This window comes from Dermacentor silvarum, chromosome 5, assembly GCF_013339745.2.
Source record: "Dermacentor silvarum isolate Dsil-2018 chromosome 5, BIME_Dsil_1.4, whole genome shotgun sequence".
Classification (NCBI taxonomy): Eukaryota; Metazoa; Arthropoda; class Arachnida; order Ixodida; family Ixodidae; genus Dermacentor; species Dermacentor silvarum.
In genome coordinates, this window is record NC_051158.1 from 155,153,160 (window position 1) to 155,174,190 (window position 21,031).

Below are 21,031 nucleotides of genomic sequence, written 5' to 3' on the forward strand. Positions count from 1 at the left end.
CACAGTAGACTAGCTGGCCGCTCGTCTTATACGCGCAGCGGTTATCAGATCAGCCATTCCTGATTCGCGCTCGTCCATGCTCGACGGTGTCAGCGGTCCTTTTTTTTTCTTTGTTTTATTGTTAAAACGTGTGTTTTGTTATCGTCCAGTACACTTCGTGCGTCATCGCGCGAATTTCGAATCTTAAAAGTCCGTACGCCACGTCGTGTAAAAGCTGTGAACTAAAGGCGATGTCCGGAATTGCTGGGGTTGTTCGCTCTGCTGAAAGGCTGCTGTCAGGCACCACATGAACCCTCTTCAAGGCAGGAGCAACTTTAATTCAATATGGTCTGTTAAAATAGATGAAAACTCTGTGTTTTGCGTTACAGAACCTGGAGGGCCATTTTTATTGCTGAAACTTGGTGGAAGTGGTGTCCCTCGAGTAGAGCAGTAACTGCACTTGAGCATAGCTTCTCCACAATTCTTATAATAATACTTTCAGGCTACTTCAGCACATGCTCCATGCCACAAGGTTGGTAGCGTGCTTCACAGATAATTATTCATTGCAATGACAGTCAACTAGTGCAAATAATGCGGAAATGCACTTATTTCGTGTGGTGGAGCCACCAAAAACTTCTGGCAGTTGAGGCTGCTTTTGAAATTTAGAAGCATTTTAGTATGGAGGCGCTAGTTCCTTAAGATCACATGAACAGTCATTCCAAATGGATGGCTATTGCAGCACGCCGGTGCAGGCACAGGTTACTCGAAAATCATTTGATGTGCTAATGGCAAGTTGGTAATTTAAATACAAAATGTGAATGAAAAAATGCAACTGGAAAGGATGTACAGTACTTGCCTATAACAGCGTTGACCTTGATGGGGTCAAGAGACTGTTTTTGCCCCTTGGTGTGGTTGTTTACGAAGTCTGAGTGGCCCATGAGGTTTTCCTCTAAGAAAACGGTGAAACAAGGCCCATTGTAAACTTGCCTGGTCCAGCATCATCTGAATGAGCACTTCTGCAACCTTTGTGAGACTGCAAGTTTAAGTAAATGTTAGCAAGGTGGTTTTGAGGATTTTAAGCACATTTACACAACAGCCATACTCCAAAGAAATCACAACAAAAGTGCCTGTTGCTCTACTAGAACGCTGATGTTACGTGACCAGTTTCATGGCATCTTATGCTGTTTGGATGCTATGTGCTTCAGAAAAACAAGGATTCATCGAGCACAAAATAAAATAATAAGAAACTAAACTATCGAAAACATTAAGGATTTTTAAATGTAAAATGTAGCTCGGCTAGCGACAAGACGAGCTTCCCGTCCTGCCCAGTACCATGCGCAAGTCAACGAGGAGTCGGCGGAGTGGAATAAGCGAACTGATTAGGCAAGAGATAAGTTAAACAATTAGGTAAACACAAGAGAATAATTAGATAAACAATGACAACAGAAATTAGAGAAAGTAGGCTCACGCAAAATACGGGTTCACTTCGTGGAACGATCGTCGTTTTTTTTGGTTCCGGTTTTTGTCTCAATTCAGCAAAAGTGCTTCTGGTCTGTCGAACTTCTGGACCAAGAAATAACGGTTCAAACCGGTTTCGATAAAGTTAACACCGTCTGCATAACCTAATAATTATTAGAGCAAAACAGCAGTTTAGTTTTGTTAAACATTCGAAGTTGTTATTCAGCTGACTTTTTTTGTTCTTTTATGGGGGGCGGGTTTAATTACGGTTCAGTTCCGGTTCGGTACCTTGGAAGAGAGGTCAAGTGCCCAACGACGCCATATTGGCTTCTGTATTCCGCTTCGGCCCGTTTTTATATTGTGGACAGTTGTAGATTGTAGATATATTGTGGACAGTTGTGGTGGCTGTATATTCGAAATTTTGAATACGCATCGAATCAAAGGTTGTACACTAATTAGTTCACTTGGTATTCGAAAAGGAACTATTCATTATTTCCGAACATTCGGGCAGAAAGACTCAAGAATACGTACGCCGTGGTGTTCTTCAGAGCTCAAGTAGATCAGTGCATCATAACGAAGACGACATTCCTACCGCACATGCCTGTGCGATCAAAAGCAACAACCCAGTTAGTAAGCGCTTGTTTATTGCAGTGATGACGATGTCCGCGAATGTATTAATATATTCGCGAGCAACTTCATGTGGCAATGGAGGAACAGCTGCGGGGGCGGCGCTTCGGCATAGGTGTTACTGCGCCAGATATTCCGGCAGCGCTTTCGGTTTCTTGGACGGGAGAATCAGCGTATCTTCCTCATGGTGCGACGGTTTCGCGTTTTTCCGAACACGGACGAGAGAAGAAAAAAAAAAACAAAAACAAGTCAAATTCTTAACTTTGTAGTGCAATTTGTATTCTTTTGTCGTCGCAGTAAATATTTTTTCTCTTCTCAGGATTAAGCTAACTTTATATAAGGCAGAAGTGGAACTATTTTCAGAAGCACCGCTGTAACTTGTGCGTGCTTTGCCTCCGTTGCTCTTTCTCGGATGTCACTGAATATAATATGCCTGCCTGCAAATGGCGACATGTTTAAAGGCCCATTAAAAAGCCACCATTTCTAAAATGACAGCAAGCTTGTGTGTATATTATTGCGACAGCTATTATATGGACACTCCAGGCCCATTCTTGCCGTCGCCGTGATGTTTCGTATAAAGTCCAAGGGCGATAACGCCATTGGCGTGCCGTATGCTGTATGTGCCAGTCGGTTTATGGAAGTTTGGTTTACGGTTCAGTTCTGGTTCGGTACACTGCAGGAGAGGTCGCGTGCACTATGACGCCGTCTTGGTTTCTCTATTGCCTGTCTGCCCGCTTATATACTGTGAATAGTTGTGAATTTGCTAAAGTGGCTGTATAATCGAAATTTCAAATATGAAATGAATGGAATTTTCCAAATACAAGTATTTGATATTTTCGCTCCATTCTAAACTTTACCAAACACTTCGCAACCATCAAAGCAAATCGGCCTCGTATGCAGGAGGTGCCTAGTTCAAATCCCGGTGCCGCCGGAAACTCAGTTTTTTTTTTCTAGTGGGTAGAGATGTAACCTGGCCTGGTTGGTGCTCGGCTCTCGTGGGGGCTCACATCTTAAAAGAGGACCCAATAGGGATTAGAAGGACTTGTCTCTGGGCGCCTCTTGTCCAACCACAGACTGCCTTGTTGAAGAGCATCCGCCGCGGCTGTGGGAGGCAAGTGCTGCCGCTGGGTACCTACGAATAGTTACAAGCGTGCTCCTGGCCTGGTGCTCAGCCATTATGGAACCTCAACGCTTGAAAAAGGGAGTTTGTCACCATCTCGAAGGCGTCCCCACCTCACATGGGGCGCCACATGGCAAATGGCCGCCATGGGAGTGGCCCAGACATCACATATTTTGTGCTCTCGATGGTTTCAACGGGAATTTACGGTGCAGGCTCCTTTCATAAGCCAATCACCCATGAAGGAGGCCCAACGCCAGGTGTACGCTTGTGCCCATCTGAACCAGCGGGTGCCCGGTGGCGGTGGGAATCGAACCCGCAGTCGAGGTGGGCGCAATACCACTAAGCCACGGCTGCGGTTACAGGTCATACGGTTGTGGTTATACCCAGGTTACTGTCTGGTTGCTATTCTCTGTTTGCTAAAAAAGCCTCTATAATCAGAAGTGTGACAAAGACAGACTTCAAGCAATGGAGAAACAAAAGGGGTTGTGCAAACTTTGTTTTCGGTATCGCGGCGTAAACGTATAGGTGGCAACCATTTATTTTCTGCTTGTAGTGCATGAATTATTCTTTCTTGCAGTGTGTTCATGTAGCAGCCCCAAGTTTTACTACACAAACGAGATGTTTTCCTGGCGACGGGCCCTTTCACGTGTGTCTACGCCACGCAAGTCCTTTAGCAGCAGTAGCGTGTTGATATGGGCTGGTTGGTACACAACTGAACTTGAAGGAAACAGCGCTAAAACAGGACGGTGACGAGGTCAACAGTTCCTTCATGTCAGTGGCATAGCCAGGGGGCAGACACATCGGGCACATCACAAATCCCGTACGATATTTCTGCGTTGATCGCCGCCGAAAACGAAACAACTACAACAAAAAAAAGAAACACGGTTGTTGCCTTGAAGGCCATGCACCCTTTTTGAAACGTTGACTCTAGCTTCTTGAAGTTTATAAACTGCGCAAGAAAACGAAGACACAAGAAGGAAAACACACACGACACCACGAGCACAGACTGCCAACTGTTTTTTCTGGGATTCCTTCTTGTGTCTTCGTTTTCTTGCGCAGTTTATAAACTTCAAAAAGCTATGAACCAACTAGCCCACCAGAACGTCCTACTCTAGCTTCATCGCTTGTTCGACCATTGCAATAGTGTCGTATGTATAGTGTCATTTTGATCCCGGCCACGGCGGCCGCATTTCGGTGGGGGCGAAATGCGAAAACACCCGTGTACTTAGATTTAGGTGCACGTTAAAGAACCCCAGGTGGTCTAAATTTCCGGAGTCCCCCACTACGGCGTGCCTCATAATCAAATCGTGGTTTTGGGACGTAAAACCGCATAATTGTTTTAATAGTCTCATTTTGATAGCATACAACACGTGCCCAATCTCGCGCACAGATAACTACGTCGGTGGGTCGAGTGGTGGGCAGCACGGTGACAGCAGCAGGAGACGTGACTTTACACCGCTGGCTGGGTGTGCCATACGCCTCGAGTCCGGAGGGCGAGCTGCGGTTCGCGAAGCCTGAGCGACTCAACGCGTCCGATCCCTGCGAGGTAGTCATGGCAGTCGAGCCGCGTCCCCCGTGCGCCCAGTGGAACAGAAGCAGTGGAGGAGTCGCCGGCAGCGAGGCCTGCCTGCACGTCAACGTCTGGGAACCCGCTGAACCCAGTGCCAACCGCACCAAGAGGCCGCTGGTGCTGGCCGCGACGGGGGACTGTTTCCAGAGGGCCACCAATGACTTGCCAGAGTGGGAAGACCTGGCGGCACAGGGTAACACGCGACCATGAGCTGACAAAAAAGAAACAGCACGATATTTACGTTTAGGAGTGGTGTGAAAGATACCATTTTGATTTATATGCCGTCGACCATTAGGACACATATTTCTTCTCGCCACCTTCTAATTTTGCACCCGTAGGTTCCTCTCATTGAGTGCCGCCGTATACAAAATGGTTAAAGCTTTCCTTCTTCCCACAGAGAGTGTTTGATGGCACTGCTACCTCGTACACGTGACGGGGCAACCACATGGCATTTTTTCAAATTTCCCATACCTACCTTCTTGCCAATAAAAAACAGTACGGGCGAAACTACCTTAAGGGGAAGTAACAGGGTGCGAAGCATTATTTAGTGGCTCCTACTTTACGGGGGAACGCGGATGGCAACGAGTAGGTCGGACGCGCTCCGGTCGGATCCTGCTGTTTCTCGATCTCTTGAAGGTTTATGAAGTGGTTGCCCGTGAACTTTGAGTGCATTATTTCAGTGAAGTGCTGCCGAACACGTGGATACCATTTTTTGGAGGTGGGTGGACTTTCTGAAAATTTATCGCCGATCTTGTGCCGACCACGCCGAACTGAGTGCTAACACTAACTCTAAACGCAACGGTGCCAGTCGCGGCGAGACGCTGGGCCTGCTGCCGCTGGCCTGCGTTAGCCTGTAGGCGCTAGTTCACCGCTTCTTCTGCGATGGATAGTCAAGACGATGGGGACGATTTAGCCCCCGAAGGTTTTGGGAAAGATTCTGGCTGGATAACGGTCGCCAAGCGGCGCGTTTGCAAGAACGCTGCCGCGCGTCTTTGCGCCAACTCGTCCGCGGCCCACGCTGACGGCCAAGATACGCTGCCCAGCCGAAATAGATACAAAGATGCTAAAAGCAAGATTCTGCGGGGCAGCAAGATGCCACCACTACCGAAGGACGAAATGAAGATTGTGGTCAGACCCAGAGGCGGACTGAGTATTACCAAGGCAGGCCCCACAGTGGTCGCAGAAGCCATATGGGCTGCGACGGGTATCAGTACGACGGAAAGAGAATGGGACACTATGTGCCCCAATCCGATGCAAAATGTGATGGTGATCAGCACATCTAGCCACGAACACGCGGTTTGTTACACCGCTGTGGAGAACATTACAGTCGCCGGGCAACAGCATGAGGTGAACGCGTATGTTGCTGCGCCGCACGCCACTTGCAAGGGGGGTAATTCGGCGCATTGCAATCGAGGACGGACCTGAGGTAATTGACCGGAAGATAGTCAACCGGAGAAAATCCACTCGCGCTAGGTGCCAAAAGAATCAAGGATACTGGAACTGTGGTGGTGCTGTTCGAGGGATACAAGGTCCCAAATTACGTTGCATATGGGGGCACTCTGATCAGGTGCACGCTTTTCCGCAAACAGATGGATGTTTGTTACACCTGCGGACGCCTTGGATACCGCTCCGATGTCTGCCCGTCACCAGAGGAAGTGGTATGCAGGGGATGTGGAGTAACCAATCCCGATGAACAACACAGCTGCGATCCAAAATGCAAGTTATGCGGCGAGGCCCACCTTACCGCAGCTAAGGAATGCAAGAAACGCTTCCAGATGCCGTACGTGGTTCGACGCAGAAGAGGAGAACGCGCTCGCAACGCTGAGCAGGAGGAAAGAAGCAAGCCATTACCACCCTTCAAGGATGAACAACACTTTCCAGCTATCTCCGGTGAAAGGCACCCACGCTCTCAAGAACTGGACTCATCGGCCCCATCCGGCACCCGAGGCCGTTCCCGATCCAGAGGGCGATCCAGATCCCGGGGACGCTCCATATCCCGGGGGCGCTCCAGATCCAGAGGACGGACAGCGTCCAGAGGTACGAGAATCCGCATCAATTCCGGAAGCCGCATTAGGCCTGACAGCCGCACCAGGTCCAGTTCCAGACCCAGAGGGAACCAGACTGGAGCGGTTCCTGGATCGGCGGGAGCGACCACCTGGGCTGATATTATCCGTGGACGACCAGCAGAGGTGAGGTCGGGGGCATCCTCAGAGCATGCGACAGGAAGCGCGCATAAAATAGCACAACTTGAACGCGAGAATGCTAATATGAGGGAAGTTATTAAAAGCTTACGTCCGAAATCACGGAGATCAAACACGCGAGAGGAACGCGTCCTCCGCCTGCGTCCGCTCCGTTGGAAACACCCCAACCTATGGAGGTGCCCATAGCGGAGGGCGAACATGATGAGGCGAGACCCTCTAAGAAACGAGCAGTGGTTCATGAGCAGGATAGTCTCCGGGACGCGTAAAGTCAGAAATTCGCGAAATGTTTCAGCGCTCAGCGACAGTGTAAGGCAACTGGCAGAGAAGGTCTCCCAGATACAAAGTGAGATGGCCTTTCAAGCTCAAAGTATGAACAAACGGGTATCGAAATTAGAATGTTTCCTAGAGAACGTGATGTTGCCAATCTCTGGTCCTAGTGTCAATGTCGTACCACATATTACCATTGGGCCCCCTATAACTAGCGACAATCCATCCGCAGAAAATGGGGGCAAAGCTAGAGAGCAACAAGATGGCGGTCTCAAATGATTTTTTTCGCATTTGGCAATGGAACTGCAGGGGCTTTCTTAAAAAGAAAGCGCCTCTGCAGCAGTACATTCGCAGCAATCCCGAAAAACCGCATGTAATCCTGATTCAAGAGACCCTGTCTGCTGAAGTGAATTTATCGGGATATCAATCGATTATCGGTCCAAGTGGGGGGAGAGGTGTATGCACCCTTGTAAGTCGTAAGCTCACGTACATCATTCACGACCTCGGAATGGCCACCTGTAAGGCGGAGCATGTGATGATAGAAATCTTACCAGGCCAATTGAGACGCCACAGCGTTTTCATTCTTAACGTGTATAGTAGCCCCAATGACCTTCGCCAGCGTTTCAAAGCACTTCTAAGGAAGGCAATCAGCCTCGCAGGAACTAATCCTTTGGTGATAGCCGGAGACTTCAATGCCCCGCACTACACGTGGGGCTACATGTACAACACGGTCAAGGGAAAGGAGTTATGGCAGAATGCTACAGACTTCGACCTTACGCTCGTCACTGACAAGTCTTTTCCGACCAGATTGGGAACATCTTCTTGCAGGGACTCGACTCCGGATTAACGTTCGTCAAGAATTTGTCTAAGGCGCAATGGACTAATACTGCTGTTGATCTTGGCAGCGATCATTATATCCTTGCTACACACTTTCCGACAACCCCCAAGAGGCAGAAGGAGTTCTTCTTCACGGATTGGGACAAGTTCCGCAAGATAAGGAATGAGCGCCCACCTCCAAACCACCAGACTGAGCCTGGAGCAGTGGATGGACCAGATCAGGGAAGATATCAAGAGTAACACTCACAACATATGCACGGACCTTCCCGTGGAAAAGATGGATAGTCGCCTCGCCCATCTACTAGAGGCTAAGCAGTCACTCCTCAATCGATGGAAGGCCAAAGGCTAAATCGTAGACTACGCAAAAAGATTGCTGAACTCAACAGAACCATCGAGGAGTACTGCCACACCCTCTCAAGCAACAATGGGACGAGGTGTGCAACTCGGTTGATGGTCAAATGCGGAACGGTCGAAACTGGAATCTTTTAAAGCATCTTCTGGACGACACCAACACAAGGTCCAACCAGCAGCATGTGATGGCAAAGCTTCTGCATACAGCCACACGAGTCAAGACCACTGAGGAAGTCCTGAACAGCCTGGTGGAGAAGTACCTCCCCGTTGGTCCCCGGCAAGAGACATCGGTCGCCTACGCAGACTACCTTGGGCCACCCAACTCCGACCTGGATGCAGACATCAGCACGGAAGAGGTTAGGAGGGCGCTACATGAGCTTAATAGCAAGTCTGCCCCTGGTCCCGACGGCATCACAAACAGGACTCTCCGAAACTTGGACGATCACTCGATAGCATACCTGACAGAAGTCATCAACGAGGCATGGAAGGCAGGCAGGTTCCAGAAGCATGGAAGCAGGCGCTTACAGTACTCATCCCCAAACCTGGCAAGTCATCAAGCCTGGACAACTTACGACCAATATCGCTCACATCCTGCGTTGGCAAGGTCGCGGAGCATGTCATACTCAACAGGCTCACTTGGTTCATCGAACACGAGGAACTCTACCCCCACACGATGATTGGCTTCAGGGCAGGTCTGTCCACACAGGACGCCATGAAGCTCATCAAGTGTCAGATAATCGACAATGACACGCGGGACACTCGGGCCATCCTTGGATTAGATTTGGAGAAGGCTTTCGATAAGATATCCCATCCATTTATACTGCAATCTATATCCGAACTTGGTCTGGGAGTAAGATTCCATGATTACGTTCGGTCATTTTTGCACCGAAGAAGGGCGACTCTTCGCGCAGGAGACATGATGGCGGAAGAGGTGGAGCTTGGAACAAGGGGCACTCCACAGGGCTCGGTGATCTCGCCGACTTTGTTTAACCTGACCATGATCGGCCTTTCCAGGACACTCTCACGAGTCGAGGGCATCAGGCATACCATCTATGCCGATGACATTACCATTTGGTGTGTTGGAGGAAGTGACGGACAGGTTGAGAGTGCGTTACAGGAGGCCATCGAAGTCACGGAGAACTATCTTCGACCCACGGGATTGAACTGTTCGGCTAAGAAGTCGGAGCTTTACTCTATCGCCCCATAAGAAGAGGTCGCAAGCCCATGGGCTGGGTACCACTGTCTGACAGCACCATTTCTCTTCGCACGGGCAAGGGAGACAAGATTCCTAGGGTCGACGCAATAAGAATACTCGGCATGGTAGTGGAATCTACTGGCTCTAACGCGCAAACGATAAGCAAACTCACGATCAAGACGGAGAACGCAGTACGTCTCATCCGAAGGGTGGCTAACCGGCATCATGGCCTTAAGAAGACAATCTGTTACGGTTGATTAATGCCTTTGTGCTTTGCCACTTTGCCTACGTGGCGGCTATGCACCGATGGCAAAGAGCAGAGAGAAACAACTAAACAGTTGCTCAGGAAGATCACAAAGCGAGCCCTGGGTATACCGATCTTCACCAACACCAATCGTCTCCTCCAGCTAGGCGTCCACAACACTCTAGAGGAGATTGCAGAGGCTCAGGAAAGAGCGCAACTTGCCAGACTCTCCACGACCGCCGCCGGTAGGAGAATATTACAAGAGCTCGGCTACCCACCATCTGCAGAGGCACCAAGAAAATGCCAGTTACCACGGGACATACGAGATTTGATCTCCGTATCGCCGATACCAAGAAATGTACATCCTGAATATAACAAGGATAGACGGAAAGCAAGAGCTTCCACCATACTCAAACAGATCCAGGCAGAGGGGCGTAGAGCCTGCTTTGTGACGCGGTGCATATCGGAAGGGTGCTCCTTTTCTGCGGTAGTGGTGGATTCCAAACAGCGACTCACGAACTGTGCATCTGTACGAACCGGAGATCCGGCGATAGCCGAGCAGGTGGCCATTGCCTTGGCGATGCTTGATGACAGCAGCGACGTCATCTACAGTGACTCACGGTTGGCCATTAGGGCATTTCAATGTGGAGTGATCTCAGAGCAGGCCTTTGGGCTGCTTCGTAAGGCAGGTCCGGATAGAATCAAGCATCACTTGCTTACTTGGTTCCCAGCCCACGTTGGGCACATGGTGGGTGTCCCCACGAACCTCAATGAGACGGCCCACGCTGCCGCGCGCGCACTGACTGACCGCGCTGGCGCTGTAACGGCCGAGGAGAGAGTTACGGATGGTAGGGACGCGCCCGCCACTTATAATGAACTTATTAAACACTTCTATCTTTCGCGGCGACAATACCCTCCTCCTCACCCCAAGCTCACCAGGCCTCAGGCACTGACATTCAGACTTTTGCAGACAGAGACCTATCCTAATCTGTTCACGTTACATGCGATATATCCGGAGATTCACACTGATAATGCGTGCCCTGCTTGCGGGAATAGATCAACACTTTCGCACATGCTCTGGGGATGTATCTTCATAGCAAGCCCTGACCTCAGCTCAGCTAGGTGGGAGGCGGCTTTCCGCAGCCCCTCCTGGCTGAGCAACGTTGGGCTGTCCAGCAGGCCACGATGCGCCGGCAGGCTAGGCCTGTCGGTCCCGACGTGGGAGCGGCCCGCGACGTGCTAATACGCGTTCTGCAGGACTGAAACAATAAAAGTTATTCAATCAATCAATCAAATCCTACTTTACGCATTTCCAAGCTGAACGTTCTTGCTTCTCTTCCTCCAACGCTCACCTTCTTTGGTTGAGGCATTTTGCAGTCCTCGCGAGAGCAGAAGCAGCTGTGAATAGCGGGCCTCGATAGTACCGCTTCTCGCCGTGTATTAGGTTAGTGGCGCGTTAGCCATTGTGGTGCACCCAAGGTACTCCCCCCCCCCCCCCTATAGCCGTTTCGGGTATTTGAAGCGGCAGGAATGTCCTTTCCTTGACTCTTGAAAAAGTGCCATGCTAGCTAGAAGCCGGCCACAGTTCAACTGCTTTTGCTATGTAAAATTAATCTCTAGGCTTATGAAAAAATGAAAACTCGTATTTTGGGTTAAGACAGGAGTAACTGGAGATCGCAGGGAAAGGGATTCGTCCCGTAGTGGACATAAATAAATGTCAGAGCCGTGGGGAGATAAGAGACGGTGCGGGTGAGACGAGCGCGGTTGTTGGCAGAGTAGAAGTGCGCCCCCCCCCCCCCCCGCTCCCTCCGGCGCTGGCTTCCCGCCTTGCTTGCGCGTGGGAGATTGAGTGCGTTCGCTCTCCGTGATAGCGCGCGTCCCCGCACGCTTCCGCTCGGGCATACGGCGCGCGGCGAAGATTTTATCGAGGGAACCTCACGGCGACGGCGACGGTGACGGCGACGCCGACGGCAGAAATCCGGTTGAAGTGTCCATATAATTGCTATCGCAATAAAAAAATTTACCTTGCACTTGGCCGTGCAACGCTTCAAACAGCGAAGCTTGGTGATCGTAGCCCAGCATTTTCCGGAAGTGCGCGCGAACTTTTCATCTTATTGCTCATGATGATGATAACTTCTTTTTGCGCGTCTCGGACTTACGGCCATCACTACGCGTTGCGTAGCGCAGCGTGCAACACCGACACCGCGTTGCAATGACGACAATGCGTTCCATTAGACCCGCTCCGTGAAAGCGTCTCTCGCTCTCATAGCGCGCAAAACCTCTTCTTCACGTCGCAGAGCACGAGCGTGCGAACGCGCCAGCTGTGGACGTAGACGACGACGCTCGAACGCGATCATATAGTTTGCATAAATGCATGTTCTGCAAGCGTGGCTGTATAGCCTAGTGGTTACGACGGTCGCCTTGGGACCGGGGGTACGCGGCTTCGAATCCCGCCTTGGCACGAATGTTTCTTTTCTTTTCTTTCTTCGTAGTTTATTGATACGCACCACGAGCCCCAAATTACGGCTGGGTTAAACAGCTTCGCTTCTAATATAGGCTGATGATGATGATATTATTGATGAGATGATATTCTCTGGTATATTAATACCATACTATTAGCAAAGATGCTGAAGTAAGCTTCATTCGAAAACCAGTGGCACAAAGAGACACGTCGAGCAGTATGTCGGCCGTCATGGTGATTGGAATATGTGGGTCGCCAGGGCTTCACGCTATCGAGGTGACCTCGAAAGGGTTAAAGATACAGGATATGTATACAAAAATGCTAGATAAAAACATGTATAGCATACTTGATTAAATCAAGCAGGCTAGATGACTATTTGTCACCGCCCCGTTTTAAAGGGGATGCCATTGAATCATCATCACCTAGTTGGGATAGTGGCGCCCGGTGTCTAATCATTGCACCAATGGCCGTGCACCTCGGCGTTCTCAGTTGCGTGGTAGCTGCACCTCTAGCGCATGGAGATAAATACTGATAGGTATATCGTGACTGTTGCGGGTGATCTTGCCTATAGGACCCATGCCCAGCCTTGCGGCCAGCGATTATACATACATAGTGGGTGAGGGTGATGTGATTGCGATATAGGCTGCGTTACAGAAAGACAAACGCTATCACGCTAGTACACGGGTAGAGATATGCGACAATATTATATATATATATATATATATATAACAATCTAGTCATGGCCATCCCTGTACGCAGCTCTTTGATAATTTGAAGGCACCGACATTTGACTCATTACGCCAATAGAAAACAGTTGCGGTCGTAGCCTCTTTTCCACATTAATAAAATGGTTGCCGTTTCATCCGAAAGGCGAAGCATCAATTGCGATAGCAACTTAGTAGAGAATACGGAGTAAGGATAGTCGTTTTATCAGCTGTATAAACTTGGACATGCAGCTGCACCAGCAACGCGCAGAACTGTTGTCGATGCCGTCGGCGTTATGCCCGCGTTCGCACCGAACGCGCGCGGCGTTGGTGACTGTTGCCGGTGCCTCTGGGGGCGGCTCGGAGGTTTACGACGAGATCAGAATGGGACACTCGTCGAGCAGCGCCGGAAGTCTTTACCTCCTTTTCGCCTCGCAACGTGTTTGTATAAATAGGCACTTGGTGCCGCAGCTAAACGTCGCTCCCGATCCCTCCCTCCTGTCCCCCTCGGCCTTTCGCGCGACGGAAGACGTCGTGTTTGCTCTATGTATATGGTGATTGCAAAGAAGGAAAGAGACGCTTAATTCTGTAGCCCTTCATGGAGCACGGCGCAGAACGCGCGTTTGCTTTCCGCCGTGCGTTCGCTCCCCGTGAAAGTGCGCGTCTCTCGGGCCCTTTCACTGGCACATACAGCATACGGCGCGCGGCGACGGTTTCATCGCCGTTGACGTCATGCGGAACCTCACGGCGACGGCGACGGTGACAGCGACGGCGAAATCGACGGCAGAAATCCGATTTGGAGTGTCCATATAATTGCTATCTCAATAAAACATTTGTTTCAGGTTTAAGTATTTCACTCCTCAGGTCGCCTCACCAGAAGTAATATTTATTTATTTATTTATTTTCTCAAGGCTCGAGGGCATTAGAGAGGAGTGGTGAGTGCGTATAAAGTCGTTGGCAATCTTCTTAAAATTAATGGTGCCACAGATGGCAGCGATGGAGGCGGGAAGGTGGATGCAGTCGTCGGCAGTGCGTGGTACGAATGAGCAGAAGTAAGAGTTGGAGTTGCATGGTGGTAACTCCAACTTCATTTGGTGATCTATGCGAGGTGAAATATAGGATGGGTGAAGGAACAACTCATCCTTCAGAACGGGATTACTGTAGTAAATTTTATGAAAGAGGCATAAGCGCATAAACTTACACCGTATTGCAAGGTCTGGCAAACGGAGCGTCAGTATTATTGATGATACGCTTGGGTGACACGCATAATTTGATAAAATGAAGCGGGCGACCCTGTTCTCAAGTGATTAGAGAAGATTTGTTAGATTAGCTTGACCAGGGTCCCAAATGCAGCAGGCATGTTCGAGCTTGGGACGTAAAAATTGTACGTATGAAACCGAGAATGCGGTTAGCGTTATGTATAGTTCCACGAGAGATTACTAGTGATATGTATACCAAGATGGTTGTAAGATTATTGAAAGGCTGATGGTGTGTTATGATGGTATAGTTGAAAGCACCGAGAAGAAGAAGCTCGCGAGACCGCATGTTTTACATTATTTCTATGAATGATCATTACAGAATTGGAGCACCCAGAAAATATGGCGGTAAGGTCGGATTGCGCGGCAGTATGATCAGAGGCGTTAGTGATGACGCGGTAAACTACGCAGTCATGGGCGAAAAGTTTATAGAAATCTAAAGTGACGAAGATCGGGAGGTGGTTAATAAAGATTATAAAGTGTAGTGGACCAAAAACAGACCTCTGAGGTACCCTAGGCTGTACAAAAGGGATGGAAGAGTCATGTCCGTTAGCAGATACATATTACAAGTGATTAGAAAAGAAGCATTCAACCCAGCGCAAGGTGTTAGTGTCGAGATTAAGTTTACGCAACATAAGGAAACGCAGTTTGTGAGAACAGAGTCGAAAGCCTTCGCGACGAATCGAAGAATATACAGTCTATTGTCAGTCCCTGTCTGGAGCACCAAATAAATCGTCAGTAAAAACCAAAAGCTGAGCGTCGCATGAAAACATTTTTCACGAAATCTACATCTCGAAATTTTGTTCTTAATTACCTTAGCAATGAACGCATGGAGAACGCCTAATACAGTTTCGTGGAGCCAAAATTTTGAATCAACGGCTTCACATGCAAGAGGCTTCGTATTTTCCGTCAGCCATAAGGAACTCGCATTTGTCGTATTGAATTAAAGAAGATTGAGTTTTTCATCAAATTGTCGCAGTTTCACCCGAAGGCGAAGCATCAATTGCGATAGCAAATTTGTAGAGGGCTATACGGAGTAATGATAGTGAGCTTTATCAGCTGTATAAACTGGACATGCACAGCAGCACCGGCAACACGCAGAACTGTTGTCGACAACGTCGGTGTTTTGCCCGCGTTCGCACAAAATTCGTGTGGCGTTGGTCGAACTGTTGCCGAGAGCCTCTGGGGCGCGCCTCGGAGGTTTTCGACATTCAGAACGGGACACTCGTCGGCAGCGTCGGAAGTCTGTACCACCTTCTAGCCTCACAACGTTTTTGTATAAATAGGCACGTCGCTGCCGCAGCCTAAACGTCGCCTCCTTCCCCCCCCCCCCCCCCCCCCGCGACCTTTCGCGCGTCGGAAGAAAGGTACGCAGAACGCGCGTTTGTCTCCGCCGTGGGTTCACTCCCGTGAATGCGCGCGTCCCTCGCGCCTTTCACTCGCACATACAGCGTTGCGGGCGCGGCGACGATTTCATCCCATTGACGTCATACGGAACCTCACGGCGACGGCGACGGCGATGCCGACGGCAGAAATCTGCTTTGGGTGTCCATATACTTGCTATCGCAATGAAAACAAATTGACTTGCCCATCCAGCCCTGCGAATTTGTATGTCCAGTGATACTGTAGAAAACCACCATTAGAACTGCTATACCATCCGTTATCGCTTTACAGTAATAGAAGTAATGGTAATTTAGAGTAATAATAAATTGGGAGTAATGGTGATTTTTACAGCACGCCGCCGCTGTCGATTGGTCGTTTCGTTTTCCCATTGACCTGCTCGTATTCACGAGCTCTCGTGACACCTTCCACATAGTCTGGGCGTGCCAATCATCCAGTGTGGAGTTAACGTTAACTAGTTAAACTCTTGATATATATTTTATGCCGACAATCTTGCTTACAGGTGTTTCTGTAGCTCTTCCATATGTTTCTAAAACACTGGGTAAATCTGATATTATTATTTTATGTAATTGCGTTATTATTGGGCGGAGTTACCCTGTACTTACTTGGACTAACACAACTATCATGTACAGAACTCCCTGCTAGCCACTGGTTGTCAGTGTAGACATATTGTGTTTTTGATATAAAGAGACATAATACATTTAATTGAATTGAATGTTACTGATGCCAAGCAAAGGCCGAAGACAGGACATTCAATCCAATGAGGTCACGCGGTGCAATAAAGGGCGGGGGGTTCTCGGTGCCTCTCGTTGACTTGCATTTACAAGTAGTCAGTCTGAAAATCCATCGCAGACCAGTTGCATGCTGAGTTCGTCGAGTGCGCCGTTACTTCGTGGTAGGAGGTATACCTCCTTCTGAGTGACCTTTTTTAAGCGACAATAATCAATGCAAGAATGCAGACTTCCATCCTTCTCCTTAAAAAAGACCACACGAGACGCCCACGGGCTTTTTGACTGCTAGGTGTTGGTTTCGCGTAGAATTTCATCGATTGTTGCTTTATAACTTCTCGTCATCGCGTCGAAACTCGGTAGGGGAGATGGCGGAGTGTCTATCGCCATTCTTCGCGGTGAATATGCGATGCTTAGCAATTGGTCTTTTTGCAAACCTTCATCTTCATGGAAAGCAGTTTTTGTATTGCTGGAGGAGACCTTTGAGCTGTATTTTCTTATGCCTGGGAAGTCTCGGAATAATATCGAAAGTCAGTCGAAACGCACTGTCATTGTAGCTTCGCTAGAATACTGCACAAATATGCAGAATAATATGCAGAATAATGCATCCACAACAGTTGCCGGCCCGGGACCGCGACATTGGCTGTTCCAGCTGGACCACCAGGCTGGAAGTCTGAAGAAGCTGTATACAAGCTCAAGGCAGAAAAAAATGACTCGTTCGGCAGTACCAAGCCTCACTGGCTGTCTGTCAACCGCCTTGGTCATCATGGTGGCCATGTTGATGTACTTCGAGCTGTCACTGATTATGTGCTGTTTGCTTGTCATCCTTGCTGTCGTGTGCTCCCTCGCCGGGATTTATTTTTCATGAAATAAACCGTGTGCACGGCATAGTTTGTTTCTTATTTTTCGCCGCGATTCGTTGGTCGCACCTCGCAGCCCTCCGACGAGTCGCACCGCCGATATTGTTATAGAGTGCTGCCCTATAGCATGGATTTTTTATGCTGTTGTCACTGTCCACTTGTGTTCATGGCCAATAAAAGTTGTAGGCGAAGCTATACTGTGCCTAAAATTTGAGAATTATAAGCACCCGATATAACAGGAGTAGTATATAAGACTCACCGAGGGCATAGTTGGCACACACTTAGCGTAGTTAGTGCAAAAAACAAACGGTTGTGTGGGGCTAGTTGGTTTTTGAACACGGACCCGAGTTGTGCAGCATAGCTGATACAAATACTAAGTAAAAACACTAAGGCACAAAAGACGGTGCACAATCATCTTGTTTTTTCATATGAACTATGCAGTGCAACTTGGCTTCCATGCAAAAGAGACACAGTAGAAAAAAAAGACAAGTCCAGTGTTATCTTTTTTGTTGTGCTGTGTGCGTGTGCTTTTCTTGTATTTTTTGCACTATGTTAAAGGGTCAGTAGAATCTGCAACTACTGACCTATACAGTACCCAGAGCAGCCAAGCTATTTTTATTCGAAGTAATGAGGAACAGGATACAGAAGCCCCTTCTATAAAAAGCGATGAAGTTAGAGGGGCCTTGAAAGACATGACCAGGGGAAAAGCTGCTGGAGAAGATGGAATAACAGTCGATTTAATCAAGGATGGAGGAGATATCATACTTGAAAAGCTTGCGGCCCTTTATACGCAATGCCTCACGACTTCAAGTGTACCAGAAAGCTGGAAGAACGCCAACATTATACTCATCATAAGAAGGAAGGCGTTAAAGAATTGAAGAATTATAGACCCATTAGCTTGCTCTCAGTATTGTACAAAATATTCACCAAGGTAATTTCAAATAGAATCACGGCAACACTTGACTTCAGCCAACCAAGAGAACAGGCTGACTTCAGGAGGGATATTCTACGATGGATCATATCCATGTCATCAACCAGGTAATAGGAAATCTGCAGAGTACAATCAACCTCTCATATGGCTTTCATAGATTATGAAATAAGCATTTGATTCAGAAGAGATACCAGCAGTCATAGAGGCATTACGTAACCAAGGAGTACAGGATGCATACGTAAATATGTTGGCAATATCTACAAGGATTGCACAGCAACCTTGGTTCTCCGCAAGAAAAGTAGAAAGATACCTATCAAGAAAGGGGTCAGGCAAGGAGACACAATCTCTCCAATGCTATTCACAGCATGCTTACAAGAAGTATTCAAGCCTTATACTGGGAAGGCTTAGGAGTGAGAATCAACAGCGAATATCTCAGCAACCTTCGGTTAGCAGATGACATTATCCTATTCAGCAACAATGGGGATGAATTACAACAAAGGATTCAGGACCTTAACCAAGAAAGTGTAAGACTTGGTTGAAGATTAATATGCAGAAGACAAAGATATGTTCAATAGCCTGGCTAGGGAACAAGAATTCAGGATCGCCAGTCAGCCTCTAGAGTCTGTAAAGGAGTACGTTTATCTAGGCACTTACTCGCAGGGGACCCTGAGCACGAGAAAGAAATTTAGAGAAGAATAAAATTGGGTTGGAGTGCATACGGCAGGCATTGCCAAATCCTGACTGGGAGGTTACCACTGTCGTTGAAAAAAAAGTGTACAATCTTGCATTCTACCGGTGCTAACATATGGGGCAGAAACTTGCTGGTTAACAAAGAAGCTCGAGAACAAGTTAAGGACTGCACAAAGAACGATGGAACGAAGATTGTTAGGCCTAATGTTAAGAGACAGGAAGAGAGCGGTGTGGATCAGAGAACAAATGGGGATAGCCGATATTCTAGTTGACATTAAGTGAAAAAAGTGGAGCTGGGCAGGCCATGTAATGCATCGGATGGATAACCGGTGGGCCATTAGGGTTACAGAATGAATACCAAGAGAAGGGAAGCGCAGTCGGGGACGGCAGAAACTAGGTGGAGTGATGAAGTTAGGAAATTGCAGGCGCAAGTTGAATACGCTAGCGCAAGACAGGGTAATTGAAGATCACAGGGAGAGGCCTTCGTCCTGCAGTGGACGTAAATATAGGCTGATGATGATGATGTTACAGAGTAGCAATACTCCCAATTTAACAGCAGGTGAATATTGTGCACCTGCAAAAAAATTGTAGAAAAAAAGCTATTTATAAGTAATATGGATGTGTTGGCCTGTTACATATATATATATATATATATATATATATATACAATGCCAGCTTTGCAAGAAAATAAAAATTTATAACCAAACTTTTATTGGCAGAACCATTACAGGAAACTATACGTCTGAATTTCCATTTAGACAATACTGTACAATTTACATAGAGGTACACACGCTCCTGATGACTTGATGGAAGTGAAGGCACACAGCTGGTACATCTAGTGGACCGGTACAAAAGAGGAAAAAAAGCACAAGTGAAGTACAAAGGATTAAAAAGAATCTGCAACTTGAACTCAAATATGAACATGTCGCTGTGACAACCTGAGTGCTGCTATGTAGCATTTCTTATCCTGTTACTCTGCGGGCACAAGTGCCCGTCTTGTATGAAGCTGCTTAGCACAGCTTCATGACAGGACTTCGCTATCCGCCATCCGAGAACGCACTCTGTAGCGGTCAGACTCCACTGAGAGACTTGCGGCAACAGGAAGGTAATGTGGGCAACATAAGTACAGATTTTGGTTGCTAAAGCTGTACCAGACCGATGGAAAGCAAATTTTGTAACATACTTTATATCCAAAATACTGGCGACTACTTAGAAGCAGCATGATCAGGTTTTCAAATTGAATAATACAGAGTGAACTTGCCCACAATAAAGCCCACAAGAAACAAGTTCCCGAGGGATTGTCGACGGCAGCTGGTGGTGTCAAGAACAATGAGACGCTAGAAGTGACGCTCTTTAGATGCTGAAGTCTGCCCATGCCAAATCAAATAATTGGCCAAAAATATGTAGGGAACTTGTTCCTTGCAGTTGAGCCTTAAGAATCCCTGCCGCAGGCAACCATAAAGCAGTCAAACAACTAGTACCAATGGAATTATGTTAGTGCATTGCTAATGACCAAATAAACATCTTAACAGCATTGAAGTGTACAAATAAATTGTAAATTGCCACCGGGTTAGGTTATATTAGGTTAGTTTGGGTAGAGTTGACTAGAACTACTTCTGCTTCCTTCACAATGAAATGTTGCCCTTCTTTGCCAGTAGAGTTGACTAGAACTTAAAACTGACTAGAACAATAACAAAAAGTTTCACATCACCGGATTGTGCCAGTGTTTACTGGTAGCTTGTGGATACACTGAAACCTAATTAGAACAAGCAGGCGGATGCACTAAAAATACTTCACTATATTAGGAAACTCTTATATCCAAACTTACCCATAACGAAATGAAACAAACTTTTGCATTGTGTTTGTTCTACACGAATTTTTGTCTTCAGTGGAAAAATTAAGCCAGAGGTATCTGCTGTTTCGTAAACAAAACACGCATAGTAGACAGAAACTTTTACTTGCGCCTTGAACAGCTTGCCAGTCGCTAAAAATAGTGACTCGATTGGATCTTACTTGTACACTGCTGGCACGCTTCCGAGCATTCTCGCCATTTAGACTCAAAAAAAAAGAAGCCTCTGTTATGAGCAAGTGTTTGACACGAGTATCAGTCAGCAAGTTTTGTGTGTGCGATATAGAGGATAATTCAGTTTA